The 11,015-nt window shown below is 40.5% G+C and overlaps 1 long non-coding RNA gene across 1 annotated transcript in view; it reads left to right on the forward strand.

The window, feature by feature from the left end:
- The first annotated feature begins 2,748 nt into the window (after positions 1–2,748).
- LOC104956429 (uncharacterized) overlaps positions 2,749–11,015 on the forward strand; it is an 86,902-nt gene continuing 78,635 nt past the window's right edge. Inside the window, exon 1 of the long non-coding RNA XR_799551.1 lies at positions 2,749–2,834. This is a non-coding gene — a long non-coding RNA (uncharacterized lncRNA). The remainder of the gene's footprint in view (positions 2,835–11,015) is intronic.

An 11,015-nucleotide genomic window follows, 5' to 3' on the forward strand; every position in this document is an offset into this window, starting at 1 on the left:
GAGAAAAATGTTGCACTCTGGTGTTAAAAAACAGAAAATAAGACTTTTTTTATTTTAAACTGACTTATTCCAGGGGTGTGGTGAAATGTGGCCATAATTAGTTACTCACCATGCTCTTTTATTGTTTTTCAAATCATTTGCAAATATACCGTAGCATCCTGCATCTTTTTGTGTCAAATGTCTGTTGTGGACAACATGAATTTAAAGGGCATTAGTCAGATCTTAGTAATTCATGTTATTTTCAAATTAAATGACGAATGGCTCTGAAGAGTATACACATGTTTACCGATTACAAATATTGTATATATATTCCTTGTCAGTGGTCATGCTCCATTCAATTCACCCCAAGTATCTGATGGTTATCTGCACTCACATCAGGTGCTCCTTTACCCTATTCCTAAATCACTGTATAGCTAAAGCTGCCCCATCTGTCCTCTTTATCAGGATATGCTCTACCTTTGGTCCTTAAAGCCAGAGTAATGTCACTACTGGGCTATGTTACATCATCAGTGTTCATGTTTATACAAATATAGGTTGAATAATATGATAAATAGTGATGTAGGGAGGATTACTGCTGTTGAAAACCACTTAAAGGTGGAGGTCAGAGTGGTTTATAAGACTATTAAACTATCCTTTCTGTCTTCCTCTCTCCTTCCTCTCCTATCCTCTCCTCTCCTCTCTCTTCCAGCCCCTGGGTGTCTTCAGCATCAGATGTCATCCTGCTAGAGACAAAGTAAGTCAGACAAACACACAGGCTGGACCTCTGAGGAGAAGCTTGCCGCATGCTCAAGTGGTATAAGTGCCCGGGAGTCGTCTTACAAGAAACACTTATTGCATTTTGTATTGAGCATGATGTTATGAAAAATTAATACTGGGATGGTGTGCCTTCCTCTCCTTAGCCTTCTCAGTGTGAGTCTCTGTGTCCACTCGTATGCATGCACAAGCACTTGCATTTACTTTCTGTATTTGTGTTTTGGTAAATGCATGTCCTTGTGTGTAAGATGGTGTGACTGCATTCATGTGAGTTGGGCAAGGGTCTAATTGTAGGAAAATATGCATATCACAGAGGTTTACTTCTCCAGAGACCTGGTGTGTTGGTGAAAGAGCAGCTATCTGACCCAGCTTCTATATTGTCAATAGTTACGGCACAGTTCTCCTTCCGTTTGCAGCAGTTAGGCTCTTTATTTCCCCCGGTTAGTGCATATATTGACTGGACTATTGGCAAAACAATAGTGAAAATATACTAGCCTAAAGGACTGTAAATTGATATGTATACAAAAACAAGAACAGCAGGAAACAACCGATACCTGCACAAATCAAATGCTTTACAATGGTTTATATAAAACATATTTTGATATATTACACATTATGTATTTTCCCGGGTATCATGTTGCTGACCCATTTTGTGAATTAGTTTTAGCTGTAACCAAAATACCTTTTCCCTAAGCTCATGTCAGAAATCTCTGTGAAATTTCCACTTGTTCATTCCCTTTTCCTATCCCATCTTTATTTAATTTTGTTTTGGAAATTAATGCAGCCAACCTGTGCTCTTTAAATTGTGATGGATTATTTTAAGAAGATCAACGGAAATCTTTTTTTAAAAGGATTGTGAATCAAAACAATGATTTATACAATTTTCCTACATTTGAGTTTCCAAATCTGTGCTGCGGTATCTGATAGGATTAGGGGCTTTTCTTTTTAAAACATTTTCTTTTTCTAATTTGATTGTTAAGGAACATTTGATGTTTAAATATATGGTCTTAATCCCCTTAAAATTCCTACAGGGTAGCATTTATTTTTCCAAGCTTACTTGTGGCAGATCCGGTCAAAGGAAAAACATAGTCGCGACAATCTATGAAGTTTCAATTATGTTGAGGAATCAAAGTCACTAAGATCAAGCATTCGATAATATGCTTAATGATGTGGTAATCAAAAGTAGGTAAACTGCAGAGGGTGACTTTTGTTAAAAGCCCATGTTTTAGATCTTTTACAACTGAGTATGTACTTAAGATGTTGGGCTGACCATGGGGAACAGTGGTTGGTGACCCCTAGGTGGGATATAACGGGGGAAAAGGCCACAGAAACCAGATCTGGGTGACATGGGAGCGATCAAATAATAAATCATCCCACTGTAAGCTGACAACATACATGCTTCATGATCCTCTCCTCTCCTCTCCTTTCCTCTTCTTTCCTCTCCTCTTATCATTCTCTAAAAATAGACACCAAACCCCTATGGATGTTGATGGATGGACTGTGAACTCCTGACCCGATGAAAGGTAACCAGAAAGGGTATCGCAGCACTGGTTAGTTAACAACCCGCCTTTGCATTGTGACACTGAATACCTCACAGTCTCATCTATAGCTTTGGTTATCCGGGTTCTAGGCATGACAGATGTTTCACATTATAAAAAAAGGTTTTAACCATATGCTTGCTAGTTGTGATGTAACGTCGAGGGCAATATTAGGGAACCTTCCTCTGAGCACTGTACCAAATCTTATCACATTTGATGGCGGTTTTTCTATTCGTTTTTGAAATATTTCATTCTTGAGAGAATGGTGGATTATGGACTAAAAACAGAAACATATTGCCATCCCTACACCCATTGTCATGGATGAAAATCATTCATTTAACCTAATTAAGTAAAATTCAGTCTGGGAAATGTGGCTTGTTGAAATCAGCACAATGATTTTTCAATTATTTATGCTTTTTGTGTTGCATTATGATTAGAGCCAGAGGGCCCGGAGAAAGAGGAGAGAGGGGTGCACTGACACGGAGCTTCTGGGATGGAGCCTAGTATGGATCACTGGGATTTACTCATCATTCTGCCCTCAAGGTAAAATATTATGAAAATATAACATGTCAAAGACAAATAGCTAAACGCTCGGATATGCCACTTTCTCTCCTGTGTGGTGTGATGCTCCACATTTGATTCCATATATCTGCATTGTGGAAATGACCAAAGGCTTGAGGCACTTACAATATCGCCGCCTCAACCCCCACCCCTCAAAACCATACACACAGTAACACAGCAATAATCTTAATGACCCTCTCATATACTGTATACTCTTTTCTATTTCCTCGCTTCCTCCACCCCTGACCCCTCCCCTCTTTCTGTCCATTTGCGCAGTCTCCTATCCCAGGTTACTTCCACCACAACGAAGATGGCTAAACACACCCTCTTCCAACTGCCAAACCCCACACACTCATACACACCCTGAGGGTGAACCCAATAGGTCCACTGCGTGAGTCGTAGCATCTCCCCTCTCGACTCCCCACCTCGGCGTGTTTCTTCCTCCTGCCTCTGGGGCTGGAACACGGGCATAGCTCTCTCTCCCTTCTTTATCCAGTCCAGATAACCTTATGTGTTGGACAGGCTGAAAGGAAACCCACAAATAATAAGTTGACTTTCGCCGAGAAGACGGTGGGCAGCTCGCCTGCTGTTGGCATCATCTCAGGGTTATACTCTGAGCCAAAGTGATGATGAGGTGTAAGGGCAGTATACGGGGGCTGTCGTCAAGGTAGGCCGAGTCGTTGCCGAGTTTGAATGTATCACATCCTACGGGACTGCATTCAAGTTAAGCATTAAAGTGCTGCGAGGCAAAAAAGGCCAGTATAACGAATATGCAAGAGCCAGCGCAGGACCCTGTGTGAGTGTCTTGTTTTTTTATATCTCAATGAAAGGAAGAAAGTCATTTTCATATATAATTAAGATCGCAAAGTCATAGTTTGTTCTGCGTCAAACCCTTTTCATATTGTAGTTTACCTTTTGAAAGAGATACTCACAGGGAGAATACCTTATGTTTCTTTATGCTATTGATTCAAATGTTCAGGCACTCAAGCCTCTCAAGGCCAACATTAAAATGTCTTGCTTCTTATCTCCATCTTTAATTGATGGTGGATAAGACTCTTCTACACACACACTACATTTTTGTCTCTTCACTCCTTGATATTAAGTGTGTGTGTGTGGACTTTAAAGGCTGCTTTTGTTTCCTTCACTGGTTTCATTCTTGGCCTGACATGAATAAGACAGTTATGGCTGCCTTAAGAGCTTATGGATTAAAAGGAGGATGTGCGTCGTTAGAGCAAGACAAGACATTAGGAGCTCTTTATTAGCTAATTACACAGACAATGGGTTTAAAGCACTTGTATAAAGAAATATAAGGACAAAAGCTGAAGATTATTTGAAAGACTTAATGCCTGCTTGCTCCATTTGCATTAATTAAGTAAGAGGGTGGTGATCTGTATTGCAGCAATTAAGAGAGTGCTGCTGATAAATTGAGGGTAGAACCTACTTTAGCAGATGATAAGATGGAAGATATGAGTGCATGAGAGTCTTGTAGTAGGACATTACATTCATAGTGTTCAAACAAAGGCCAACCTAGGTGAGGCGAATGTAATTGTTGACAATAAAAGCTTTAATTGATATGTCAGCATTTGTTGGACCTTTTACCCAAGCTAGAGGTGGCCTCAGCAATATCGATCATTTCACCACTTGGGTCTGGACTGAAATAGCTTAGTTTTTCCATCTAGTGCTACCAATATATCATTTATTTAAAGGATATTTCTCTAACTATTTGATGAGTTGCAATGGCATTTGGTCTATGAGATCTATGGGCCGCAGTGAAAAGTCTTGACAAATTTGAATTTGTCACATACCTTTTCCCCAAAAAACGTATTGCATGTTAACACACAAACCGGTACTTTGGATAGCAAACAGTATACCTTCTAATTATCTGCATAACATTGTGAGCATGTAAGCATGTTAATGTAGGTCAAAGTATGTTTAGCCCATTGATACATGTATATTAACAAATCTGTGTATGGCTTGACCAGTCTTGCTTCCTAAAGCTTCAAAAAAATGATCTGCTGCTGCCCAGAGGAGCATTTTTCTCCAAAGTTCCATCATAGAAAACAGAAAATCTGTAAAATGTTTGAAAGGACTAAACTGCAAACAAAGTGAAATAATACAACACAAATGAATACAATATGTTTTTAAATCTTTGAATTTTTTATGTGCTTAACTTTCCTAAAGCGGTATTACCCATACTAATATGTTAATGAGAATAGTGTGAATACAGCGTTTGTGTGGATTATACTATAGTTTAGAACAGAACATATACTTTAAATATTCCAATCTAGTATACTCTAAGTAAGGGATAATGGGCAGCGAGGCGGTCATTATCAAGATCGGGCTCCTGATCGGGTGTTCTTTTCCCCATACTGACCAAGTTGCTGCACATTATCCCACTTATTACATGGCCACATTCTAAACAAAGTAACGATATGACTCCCAATATTAATTGAAATGCTTTTATAGATTTAGAAAATGTTTTTATTGTTTTAAAAAATAGTAGGCTATTATTTATTTAAAATGACATGCATCCGCTAAGAAAAATAGTCCAATGTTACTGTTTGAACTACCTAGCAACGGCAGGAACTGCTTCAATAGCTTTTTTTGAGGAGCTTTTTGATTACAGATTTGAAAACATCGTTGCTTGCTTTAAAAGTAGCACAGTTCATTATGTCAAAGCCATGTAATAATGTTAATGGTAGACTCAAATAGGCATTTTAAATGTGAGACATTTCTCTTGGTCACCTGTCAATCTCTCAAAATGTTCTCTAGCTGTCAACGGTCCATCAGCTGTTGACAGGGTGTGGATGGGAGGAGATGAGAGGCGAGCAGACAGATGTGTGGCCATTATATCGCTTGTGTTTTTATCATCTTTTATCCCCCCTGCCCAGCAATGATTAGAGAGCTAGGAGGAAGTTTAGCACACATCCACGATGTGTGAAAGCCTGTCAGGGCCTGCCTGTCTTCACAGGTCCTGACACCATGTGCACGCCAACGGAAGTTCAAACATTACGTGACGTGTTCATGAATTTATTTTATGGGATTTTGTAAACTTGAATCACTGGAGTGTGACCAGCCTTTAAAAGCAATTACATACATTTAGGGTTGCTTTACTTTCCAAATTAAGTGTATCTTCATATTAAATGATAAATATTATAATTTTGCATATATAATTAAATTCAGATTCATAAAATACACAACCCAGTCGCCAGAAAATATAATGGCGTTGCAGGATTTTGCACAACTACAGATCTTATCATGATTAAGGGGACATACAGTATTGCCACATGACTAATGAGTCACATGACATGACAAATGAAACTAAAAACAACTCAGTTTTTGGTTTCAAAACAGACAGAAACAAGGGTCTCCCTGCTATTTTGACCCATCCACCTCCCCTCCCATTGCTACTGCATTACTTGCTCTGCCTATTGCCTTTGTATTACATTCCTTGCTAAAATGTTCAACATCTTTTTGTGGTTTAAAGAAACTTACAATAGCAACATTTTTCTCATGCTGCCTGAGCTGAATAAAAGCATGCTCTGTGATTTAACCACACACTTCTGAGTCATCATTTCAGCAACAGGAAAGAATCAGGTCACCTAACTTGTTAATAAACAGTTATCACCAATGGTGTACGTACGTGTGTGTGTGTGTGTGTGTGTGTGTGTGTGTGTGTGTGTGTGTGTGTGTGTGTGTGTGTGTGTGTGTGTGTGTGTGTGTGTGTTTTGTGGTACATTTGTATAGAGTGTTGGTGTATGAGTGTTCCTGGAGGGCATGAGTGCAGTAATGATTTACTAAATGTCAAATGAACAGTTGTGGGGAGAAAACACCATAGAGGCGCGGTGGCTGGAAGCTCTTTAGCATTTCACGCCCTGATTGTGAGACAGCTCCTTTGGTCAGCGCTAAAGCAGCAGCATGTCCTGAGAATCAGTGCCCCAGAGTTACATGCACACAGTCTTGGTCCCTAAAGCATCTCAGCTTTTCCTATGGATACGCAAACAAATGAACACACACAATATGACAGTGGACACGATTAGGTCAAGATGAGTCTGAATGGACGTGAACTTGAACATTCGCTGCCTCTTTCCAGAACCACCGAGATTTTTCCTCCTTTCGCCTTTCTAAATTTGCTCCTATAGTTGCCACCAAATGCTCGACTCCGTCACTGACAGCTTTTGAGTAGGAAAGAGCACAAACCATCTGCGCAATAATAGCTTTATGAGTTTGTTCCCTCTCAGAGAGAGCACACTGTGGTCTCTTGGGTGGGCATCACAGTCGGTGACAGCCTGATGTGGGCTGAGAGGTTGCCATGTTGGCTGTCTACCCCCTCTCAGGCTCATCTCCAGGGTCCACAGAGACTGTGAGGAGAGGCCTATCACCAGCGCTTCTGTTGCCTAATCACTTTCTTTCTCTCTTCTTGTCCTCCCGTTAAAATCTCAGCCCGCCGTTTGCATTTGCACTCTGTTCCCACACCATCATTTATTTATTTATTCCTTTTTCCAGTGTTGTTTTTCCTTTCAGCACTCTGATTTTTCCCGATTTGTGAAGGAAAAGACCCAGATGGCACCAAAGGCGAGGTCTTAGACACGCAAAATGGAAAAGCACACATACCCACACACACACACACACACACACACACACACACACACACATGTACACAACCACACATACTAAGAAACAACACAATCAAGAGCAAACATCGGACCTGTCTGTAATCACAAGCACTTCTTCAACAATTAATTCTCCTTCTATTATAATCTCTTCTGACAGGTGTGTTTGTTGACCACCAGGCTATGTTGACCAGTCCAATCTGCCAACAGAGACTTTATGCAAATGTGGGTCATCATTGCTCATGCAATTGGTGTGAAGGGGCAACATGACAAAGAAGCAAGCAGTGAGGGGGTGTGTGTGTATCTTACTGAGGCAGAACCACAGATAGGAGTTGAGCGGTGGGTTGACTCTGGAGACTGTTTATAATCTTGAAGTGACAGTGGCCCTCCCTAATGAGAGTGACCTCCTAAAGTACCTTTCATCCATCTACCATACACACACATACACTGAGGCAAACGTGTCATTTGGGTCCCCTTCTTGATGCACCCCGACAGCTTGGTTGAAGAGTGGGTGGGGTTGGAGGCTGCTGTGTTGGGAGGGTAGGGAGAGTGCAGTAGATTGCTCAGGTCCAATGAAAGCCTGATAAGTACATCAGTTTGCAGTAACAAAATGAAAGGGGGCACACACATCTTCTCACACTCAGAAAGTGCAGACCACCCAGGCCACTGCTGCTTTCACATGCCATTTACAGAGTTGGGAATTTGTTTTTCTTATCAAGGTAAACTCATAAGCCTTGAGTCATAATGTGGAAGCCACATGGACCGGAAAAAAGGAGACGTGTTATAATGTTCACAATATTTAAACAACATGTTGATTGTTTTTTTCTAGTTCTGGTTCTGATTTGAAGGAAAGCAGATGCCCCATTGAAACAAAAAAAAGACTTCCCATAATTCTGTTGACAGATAAAAAATAAACAGAGCCGGAAAAATCCTTTGTGATCCTTTGAGTAAAGCTATAGATGTCCTTTTCAAGTTTACATTCAGGATAATACAGGCCTGATCATCATGTTTGCTGCATATGAGGCACTACCCTGACCTTATCACCTCCACCCACCATCCTGCAGCCAGACCCTCTCACTAGTCAGGTTATAAACATGTTAGACTTTGATCATACATGTTACACATTTGTCTGACATGTAAGGCCTTTCCTTCAACTAGTTTGGCTTTTTTTTGCACTAGTGAGCAACTGTATGCAACTAGTTAGATATTGATTCAACATGTATGGCTTTTTCTTAAACTAGTGGATATTTTCAGCCCACTATTTGTGGTTTTCTTCTCTCTAGTTCAACACAATCACTTACTAGTTGATATATGGCAAGCCACTTATATATCCTTGATATCAGACGGCAGCTGCCTACACTAGTTGGCTCTTTGATTTCACTTGTTAGATATATGGTGTTTTCAAATACAGTCATATGACCATATTTACATAAATATAAAACAAAAGTATTGTTGTAATTATGATCATATGACTGTATATCAAATTAGGTAAGAACATTGAATACTTCGTTTAAATTAGAAAGTTGCTTTAGGACTGCAGACAGGAATATAGATTCTCTTTAAAACATTTTATCAGCCGCAATTTGAGAGGTGCTTGGATTAGAATAGCACTGTGATAACAGAGTGACATTATTGATGGATAGAAAGAGGAAGTAACCCTCTTCGGATCGCAGCTTTCCTCAGAGGCTGATAAATCGCCGTGACTTCCATTAGGAGGCAAATATGGAGAGGTTGTTTATCTTCATGCGGATCTATCGTTACCCTGATTTTAAGATCTGTCCAGTTTTTCAGCTTTATTAATTTCATGAGCACCACTGATAAAAATGCTACTTTTGTGTCTCGAGTGCCGGTGTTCTCACATGAGTATACGCACCAGCAAAAACACACACAAAGCGGAGCAAAGCAAAAACAGAAACATGTATTTTTTCTAGGCAAAACACACACTGACTGACTTCCCACGGACAATATTTTAACAGTAGGCACTAAATACCCGACTATGGCAACCATTTGAGTATGTATTCCATATCCTTGATATCACACGGCAGCTGCCTACACTAGTTGGCTCTTTGATTTCACTTGTTAGATATATTATATGAAATATATGCATTATATGGTCAAACTAGTTTGGCACTCTGCTTTACTAGTTAAATAAAACATTACACTAGTCACTCTTTTTCAGCAACAAGTGGCACTTTTGTCCGACTAGTTACCACATAAGCCTTACTAGTGACGCCAGGAGCACCACTTGTAGCACCAAAGTCCCAACTTGTAAGCTTTTTGATGAACTAGTGACCCTCTGACCGTACTAGTGACGCTAAAAGTCTTACAAGTTAACTAGTGCGCTGCAAAAGCTCTGACATGTTAACTAGTTACAAAAAAGAAGCAGAACTAGTTAACTAGTGGCATACATTTGTCTGCACTAGTTAACTAGTAGCACCCAGAATCACTCACTAGTTAACTAGTAAAGGTGTGGGGGGGTGTAACGAGGTCACCCTACCAGGTGGTCATGGACTCTACCTTCAAGCGAAACCTATTTTCGCAGATTGTAATTACTTTAGGAAAGTTCGTTTACCTCGTTGGTAGTTACTTGGGGCCCAGGTAAACCCTTTTCCGGGTGATACAACAACTGTTGGACTGTGACTCGCTTGACTTGTTTTAGAGTCAAAGTATAATTTCATGGCTAGTCTGTCGATACCTTTCTCTAGGAATTGACGGAATTGCGTAAGTTTAACAAACAAAACTGGGAGGGAAACTAGCTTATCACACCTCTAGGTACTATCACAAACCACACACCTCTTGTCTTCAACCACAAATAGATTTGGGTACAAGTCACAGTACCGTCTTAAAATTGTAACACCATACGCTCTACTGTCTCATTTTGTCTCGTCTAGTTCGCCTACATTCTTTCCAGAAAATAAGGAGGACAAGTGAAAAATTTATTTCTAGCTTCGTACAGGGTCCATTTTTCTTTTTCCTGAAGAGCTAAGTTAAGGTGTATTTGTTGACGTTAAACGGGGGTGTGGGTTTGACCGGCGGACGAACAATGTCGGATGTCGTTATAGGGTTATGACTTCGTCAGAAATTCGGGTTAAACAACTAGAGGTTTTGTGTAGGTATCATCCTTTTGTGATTCATTGGAAATTCCTTTGTAAATACATTTCATTCGCCCATTTCGTGGGACCCCCAGTCCAGTGAGACCGACAAACTACGAGCTCGAGGAGAGCAAGACCAGGTACAACCGGCGGGGGGGGGACGAGACCCGACCACGGGGGCGAAAAGTAGTCTTCCCAGGGCTCCGGCCTGTATCTTTGCAAAAATTACGAGACGAAGTCTGGAGGTCCAGAAGGACAGTTTTCTTTCGTTGTACGACAAGAAAATGATGCCTTTTGGAAGAGTCCTTCCTTTTTCTTATTAGTTGCCTTGTTAACGGACTATTTGGACAACCATTGTCATGATCGTGGTTATGATGGATGGTGGCATACAACTAGAATGGTTACCTAGGAGTGGATCAATGGGATGATCATTTATCCGTTTTGACCGGCAGTTGGCT

Source organism: Notothenia coriiceps, unplaced genomic scaffold (genome assembly GCF_000735185.1).
Source record: "Notothenia coriiceps isolate Sejong01 unplaced genomic scaffold, NC01 NC01_scaffold00000666, whole genome shotgun sequence".
Lineage (NCBI taxonomy): Eukaryota > Metazoa > Chordata > Actinopteri > Perciformes > Nototheniidae > Notothenia > Notothenia coriiceps.